Here is an 8,450-nt window from a genome sequence, read left to right on the forward strand (position 1 = left end):
ACCTGGAAGTCAGGGAAGGAAAGGCTTGTTTGCTTCACCATCTGTAAGGAAATACATTGTAAAATATTTAGAGGTTTCCAGAGAAGTTTACAATCACAAATCCTAGAGAAATAAATAAAATGTGTGATTTGGAAAAAATGACCTCATGCAGGGTGTGGTGAGGCAGGAAATGAACTTTTTTTTTTCATTTATTTTAAAGGAAATTCATCAACGGTTAGTTTGACCCCATCAGCATGCATCAGAGGCCCATACTGAAAGTCCCTTAAGGAAATGTGCATCAATGAAGGAAGGCTTCATGAGTGACCAGATGACACATGTATTTTCTTTCAGGATAAAGCACACTATAAAAGGTAAAGTTTTCTTTCATCAGAGTCACTTGGTACACAGTAAGTAATAAAGCTTGTGTTTTTTTGTTTGTTTGCTTTTTTTTTTTTTTAGAAACCTTAGGACAATTCAATGATTCTTTTATCACAGTTTGAGATGGGCACAGATCTTGGGTATGACTTCTGCCTATCACACATTTCTAGGATAAACAGGCATATGTATACATAGGTAGGTGTGTGTGTGTGTGTGTGTAGTTTCATGATCATCCATCCAGTGCTTCCACAGAAGCTTTAGTAAGTTCACTTTTACTGATTAAGCTCACAAACTATACAAATATTGGCCAAATGGCCTATCATTTATGAGCCTAAAAATTATAGCAAGACTACATGTCTCATATTAAGTAGATAAGGACTATCATTGTAGAAAAAAATGAAAATTTTCTGTGGGAGTTCCATTTGGGGTGTGGCACGGGCAGTTGCTCAACTGGATGAATTAGAACAATAGTACCTATCACTTGGAACCAGAGAGTCTTGGGCAGTCAACTGTATTTACCTGATTCATTGGACTTTATCACAATTTTAATACAAATGATTCAGATAAAAGGAAAAGCTAACGTTGAGGCTAAAGAAAGGAAGCCGTAATGTGCTAGGTTCAATGATTGCAAAAGAAGACAGTGAAGAGCAAAGAAATGGGAAGGGGACAATGCAATAATAAGCAAGCAGGAAAATCTCCAGCCATACTCCACAGTAGGAAGACGATAATCAAAGCCTAGTCCAACATGTATGGGAGGTAGCCCTGGGGAGGAGACTGAGAATCAAAACCACAGGCAGGAAAGCCTATATGTCTCAAAAACATTAAATCTACCTGTGAGCTCTGTGAGACGCATTCCTTCAGTGAGATGGGTCAGCACTGCCAAGGACATGTACTTAGCTACTTGCTATGTCTTGGGTGGGTGTAGCCAGGGATCATGTTAAGAGGGAGCCTAGTGTTTAAAACTGTGCTACTCTGGGAACCTGGGAATAAGAAACCAACTGGGGTCAACCTGCCACAGCCAAGTTGTCTTGGATAGAAGACATTTGTAGGAGATAGTAGAGGTCCGGAGGAAAGATCCAAATGGCGTGCAGGAAAACACAGGTGGCAGGAGGCTCAGTTTGTGCAATAGTCTCACTCTCAATAGCTAGGAGCTGAACTCCTTTCCCAAGGCCAATTGCAGAGTGGAACAGAGGTCAGCAGGTGGTCCAGCATATGGAGCCCTTTATCAGCTATGATGTACTGCTGGCTGGGCTAAGAACTTGTGAGCTTGAAGCTCTAGTATTTGGTTTCTAGATCCTTGTTCTTCCAATAGGGTGTTTAATATCTGGCAGCATTTGAAGGCACAGAGATGTCTCTACTTGTACAGAGCTCAGTGCAATGTTTATTTTCCTCATTTGAAATGCTAATGAGAGGCACACCCCAAGACACTACCCAGCCTGCCTTCTCTATGGCCAGCAGTGGTTCTCAGTAGTCCCTAAAGACCGGAAGTTTCTAAAGGGAAGACAGATTGGGTTGATTTCTGACACTTGACTGTTTGAGTTAGTTCAGCACCAAACTAAATGTAGGAAAGTAAGAATCTTTAACTTCGTCTCCACTGAGGACGAGCCCAATTTTAAAGGATCTAGAAAGAGGCTGGTTTTTTTGTTTGTTTTGTTTTGTTTTTTGTCAGAGCTGAGGACTGAACCCAGAGCCTTGCACTTGCTAGGCAAGCACTCTACCACTGAGCTAAATCCCCAACCCCAAGAGATGCTGTTTTATTCCTCCTTCTATCCCACTTTTCTTTTTACTATATTTCAAATAGCAGGGACATGGTCAAGAGACAAGAGACCTTAGAATACATTAGATAGAAAAAGGAGCTGAGATTAAGAAAGAAAAAAAAACATAAAAATCTTATTGGATGAAATTATTGTAGGAAACTTCTAGAACCTAGTAAAAGAAGTGAGACAAGAGACATTTAGAATCCTAAGTACATATGAATGAGGAAGACACACCAAAATTTTGTAGTCAAAGGTCAAGACTATATAACATATTAAAATCTTCAATAGAACAATGCCACGCCACCACAAAAAAAAGAAAGAAAGAAGAAAAAGTAAAAAGAAATGCCAATTCACTTTCAAAGACAAATCCATCTGAATAATATCAGACCTCTCAGCAGAGACTCTCAAACCTAGCAAAGTACAGAATGTTATATTTCAGACTTTGAAATAACTAACTGCCAACAAGGTAACTGTACCCAGAAAAATTATACTTCAAAATTGGTGGAAAATGAAGATATTCCAAGACAATGAGGACATCTCACAAACTAATACAATTCATAACCAACTGGCCAGAATTGATGAAAATAATTAAAGAAATCGAGGGAGAGAGAGAGAGAGAGAGAGAGAGAGAGAGAGAGAGAGAGAAAGAGAGAGAGAGAGAAATATGCAAAGAGATGCAGAGAGAGAAAAGACAGAAACTCAATATTTTCAAAGTGTTAGAACCCAAAAAGAATAGCAACAAACAAAAATAAGACATTCTTCTACATATCAATAACAAACTTTCTGAGGGAGAAGTTTGAGGAAGGATTTTATTCACAATGTCATTAAAAACAAGCAAGTAAACAAATACCGAAAAATCAAATTAACCCAGGAGGTGATGGACCTCTACAATGAAAACTTTAAAACACTGACAAAAGACATTGTAGACACTAGAAGAGAAAGACTTATCATGTTCATGTAGAGGCAGAGCTAATATTAGGAAGATGGTTCATTACTCAAAGCAATCTACAGATTTAATTCAATACCCATCGTATTCTAACAGCAGCACAGATGTGACAGCATACACCATTAATCCCAGAACTCAGGAGATAGAGGCAGGCAGATCTCTCTGAGTTTGACTAGCCTATTCAACACAGTAATACCCTGCCTCCCACCAAAAAATTCAATGGCCATCTCCAGAGAACTTGAAATGGGCTTCTGTGGTTCAAGGAAATTAAAGGAAGGAGGCATGTGGAGAGAAGGAACAGAAGGTAAGGATAAAGATTGCATATTTCCTCTCATTCAAATAATATAGGTTCAAGTATGTATTCAAGAATACATAAACATGACATGAAAGAGAAAGAGGACTATTTGGGAGAAGGAGGGATGTAATGGTTTGTATATGCTTGGCCCAGGGAGTAGCACTGTTGGGAGGTGTGGCCTTATTGGAGTAGGTATGGTCTTGTGGGTGTGTGCTTTAATACCGTAGTCCTAGCTGCCTGGGTGCCAGTCTCCCACTAGTAGTCTTCAGATGAAGATGTAGAACTCTCAGCTCTGCCTGCCCCATGCCTGCCTGGATGCTGCCATGTTCCCACATAATAGACTGAATCTCTGAACCTGTAAGCCAGCCTCAAATATGTGTTGTCCTTTATAAGACTTGCTCGGTCACCAGGCAGTAGTGGCTCATGCCTTTAATCCCAGTACTTGGGAGGCAGAGGCAGGTGGATTTTTGAGTTCGAGGCCAGCCTGGTCTACAGAGTGAGTTCCAGGACAGCTAGAACTACACAGAGAAACCCTGTCTCAAAAAACCAAAACCATCCAACCAACCAACCAAACAAAAGACTTGCTTGGTCATGGTGTCTTGTCTGTACACAGCAGTATAACCCTAACTAAGACAGAAATTGGTACCAGCATAGCAGGGTATTCCTGTGACAACCTGACCATGATTTGGGGAAGACTGTGGAAGGACTTTGGAACTTTGGGCTAGAAGAGCCATTGGGTGTTAAGAGCTCTGTGGGATATTCTGTAGGAGCTTGGAAGATAATGTTGAGAACAGTGTAAATGATGAAGGCCTGGCTTGTGAAATTTCAGAGGAAAGATTAAAGACTCTTATCAGGGCCCTTGCTGTTTTGATTGTGAAGATTCTGTGGTTTTGGTTAGCTGGGTCTGAAGAATCAACTGTGATTAACAAGATCCCAGAACTACTAAAGTGAAACCTTTGTATTACTGGGACTATTGATACTGGTTAGCTGGAGCTAAGGAATTAGTGGTGATTAATAAGAGACAGGCAACATTGAGGTCAAGTCTTCTGGGAAGTTTTTGTTGAGAGCACAAAGTGGCTGTGCTCCAGAGATATCCAGGGTTGTACCTCATGCTGAGGCTGGACTTGACAATATGTAAGAGTCACCCAGATAGTACTGGTTTTGAAGTCATGCAGGGGTCATGAATTGCAGCTGAGGCTCGGGACCATGAGAAGCTATTGGTGAAGCCTAATTACAGCGGAAGACAGCAATGTTTTGGAGATGCCGGTACTGTGAGATGACCACCAAGAACAGCAGCAGCAGTGGAGTACAAGCAGATGGAGCATAAAAGACAAGGTGTGTGCTACAAAGGGCAGGGCTGGAGAAGTGACCCAAGCCCTTGGAGGAGCCCAGAAGATTGTGAGTGGATCCCAGCCATTGATTTTGCTTTAGATTGTGACTGTGCCCTGATATTTTTCCCTCTGAAAGGAAGAAAGTATTTTAGTGGAGCCCACAGTTAAGAGACTTTGAATTGTAAAAAGACTTTGAATTTTATAAGAGATTGGATATTTTAAAGGGATTGAAATTTTAATACGTAAAGACAGTGCGACTTTTAAAGTTATTTAGGTTGGGGGTGGGGTGAATAAGAAAGTAAGGGTTAAGGCTTAATTAGTGATGTGTTTGTCAAGTTGACAAGGGGTCAATTGTACTGGTTGGTTTTGTGTGTCCACTAGACAAAATCTGGAATTATCACAGAGAAAGGAACCTCCCTTGAGGAAATGCATCCATGAGATCCAGCTGTAAGGCATTTTCTCAATTAGTGATCAAGGAGGGAGGGCCCATTGTGGGTGGTGCCATCCCTGGGCTGGCAATCCTTGGTTCTATAAGAAAGCAAGCTGAGCAAACCAGGAGAAGCAAGCCAGTAAGTGACATCCCTCCATGGCCTCTGCATCAACTCCTGCTTCCTGACCTGCTTGAGTTCCAGTCCTGACCTCCTTTTGTGATGAACAGCAATGTGAATGTGTAAGCTGAATAAACCCTTTCCTCCTCAACTTGCTTCTTGGTCATGATGTTTGTACAGGAATAGAAACCCTAAGACAGAGGGAGACTAGGAGGAGTCAGAACAAGGATGTGGAGTGGAGGGTTGCCTGTGGATAAAGTACAATGGCCCTCAATCATGAAAATGCTATTGTTTTGCAAGCTTAGTAAAAAAAAAAAACAACAAAAATATATTGGAACTAGGAAAAAATTAAAAAGAGTTTGAGATTCTTTACTAAAGATAATGACTACACTAGACCTTCCAATAGCTAAAAGTAAATGGGTATTTATTTTTGTGAATCTAAAATATATGTTTGTATTAATCATCCACCTCCAAAAATATATTTGAAACTTCTTACAGTAATAATAAAAAAAAACACATGTACTAAAGCATAAGTAAAATAGAGATTAAGAAGAAATGTCATTGGCTTGAGAAAGCGGCTGGAAATCAGAGCATTTTTGTTAGGGATGCCTTGTGGAATGATACACAAAATTTAATTACAGTAGCTCCTGACTGTAATCATTCTCTTCACAGAAAAAGAAAACAGGAAGCATATCAATTTATATTACACACATCTTCCTTGTCTCTCTACTCTGAGATGAAATTTATCTAGTGGAAACTATCATCAATAGTAGACTTTAAAAAAACAGATGAAATAATTTTTGCTACAATTTAAAGGCATGATGGCTAAAATTTACACTGGGCCAAAACATTTCTATTGGGAACTAAAGTAATCAAAATGGATATAGTACTGAGCGTGCCTTTTTTATAATTCAAGAGAGTCTTAAGAAGATTGATGAGAATATTACTTATACAGAATAGTCCTTGATATACGTTTATTGACCAACATGAATTCAGATCAAACCTGAACTGCAGAAAAACTTAAGATTGAATTCTTTGTATGTCCCTAAAATAATTATTCTTCATTATTAAAATAAGTGAACCTGCTTTCAATAAGCACAAGGCATGCATTTTGTAAAGTTAGGTACCTTGTTATGAATATTAAAAACAGTTGTATTTTTATGCAAATTACAAGGTGACTTTCATAGACGCTAGAGGCAGGCCATGTGGAATAAGAGGAGCTTCTTGAATTTCAAATAACTGCTCATTTGAAACAGCAGAGGTCCTGGGCCCTGAGCAGTAGTTTCTAATGAGGTTTCTGCACAAATACCATTTGAAGTCTTATTTACTTTTTTGAAAAAGTATTTTCTTCACATATCCAAAAGTTTTGAGTCTCCAAGAATAAGGTGTGAATATAAATGTTTAAAACCCAATGTTCCTAGGAGACTGTGATACAAATCTTCCATGAAAGTTCTGTCCTCAAAGGGTCATTGCTGCATCGCCTAAGAGGACATGAGGGAAGGGGTTATGCTGTGTATAGTTTGACTAAAATATTTTGTTTGGAGAAGAATGACATTTATATAGTTCTAAACTTGAATTAGCTGCAAAATGTTCCATAATAAAAATTTCATGGAATAGGTTTTCTATAGAAAGTTATTTTATTATTATTTATTATTACCCTTCCATAAGTGAAAACACACCATACTGATTTGGGTTCCTGCACGTTCTGGTTACTTTTTTGTCAGCTTGACAAGAACTAGGTTCATCTTGGAAGAGAAAACCTCAGTTGGGAACATACCTTCATCTTACTGGCCTATAGGCAATCTTGTGGTGTGTTTTCCTGATTGATAACTACTGTGGAAGTGCCCAGAGCACTGTGGCCAGTGCCATTGCTGGGCAGTGGTCCTGAGTTGTATAAGAATATAGAATGACTAAGCCATGAGGAGCAAGCCAGTAAGCAGCACCCCTCAATTGTCTCTGCTTCAGGTTCTGCTCCAGGTTCCTGCTTTGAGTTTCTGCTCTTCCTTATTAGACAAGTAGAGTCTAAGAGGAAAATGTTACAAACTAGAGACCACTTTTCCACCCTCACATTCATCCAGCACACATACGCAAAGCAACATAGTTAAAGTCATCCATATATTACAGTCACATCAAATTTGTCCTTCTGTGTCCAGTAAACTGGTAGGTGTGCCTTTGCCTGAAAGTCTGGTATTTAAATATTGCTCTTCTAGTGTGTTTGTTTTTCTATGTTATAAAAACTGCTTTGTACCAAAGTGTTAATTGAAAAACAGTTATCAAAGCACATTTAGCAACGAGGAAATAAGGAAAAGGCATAATCAAACATGGCTGTTTTCAGTAGAATTGTTTGTAGACAAGTGTCTGTGTTGCTGAAAGAACTGATAGAATGAGTTACTGGACTGTAGAACAAGTTAGCAGAGACAAAAGACAAGGCTCACTGACTCTGTAAAGGTGGGAAATGTTAGAAAAGAATTTTTTTAACTCCATCAACTTTATGGGTGATGGCATTTGCACTTACTGGGAGGAGCGATGCAGGAGCACAGTAGCATTAGGCTAGGGAGCGGGATAACAGAGATTTAATACTTGTTGGTGCCTTGCCTTGCATCATAGGCCTTTAAGCTTATCTACTCAGGAGGCTGAGGTAGAAGGATAACAATTTCAGGAATATCGTGGGCATTTAGTGAGACCCATCCTTACAATAAAACATGAAAAGAGGACAGGAGATACGGCTGAGTCATATGGAGTCCTTGCCCAGCTATGAGTGAGGCACCAGGCTCAGTCCTCAGTACTGGAGCACGGGGGACACGGAACTAGATGGCAGGGTACCAATTTCTGATCTGTTATTCAATATCTCTCCCCCCCCAGTCACACCCATACACACATTCATATACACACACTCACACACACACACACTCAAAACACACACACATTCACACACATATACACACACAGATACATTCATGCTTACACATTAAGAGGCACACTCACACACATATACACATACATACACATTTGCATACACACTCATACACACATACAACACAGAAACACACACATTCACATGAATACACACTTACACATACATATACAGCAACATGAACACACTCTCACACATATACACACATTAACATGCACACATATATACATACATACATATACACACGCACACTCAGCACATACACTCATATACACACACACACACTCTCACACACAGATACA

Source organism: Grammomys surdaster, unplaced genomic scaffold, assembly GCF_004785775.1.
Source record: "Grammomys surdaster isolate TR1022 unplaced genomic scaffold, NIH_TR_1.0 958, whole genome shotgun sequence".
NCBI lineage: Eukaryota > Metazoa > Chordata > Mammalia > Rodentia > Muridae > Grammomys > Grammomys surdaster.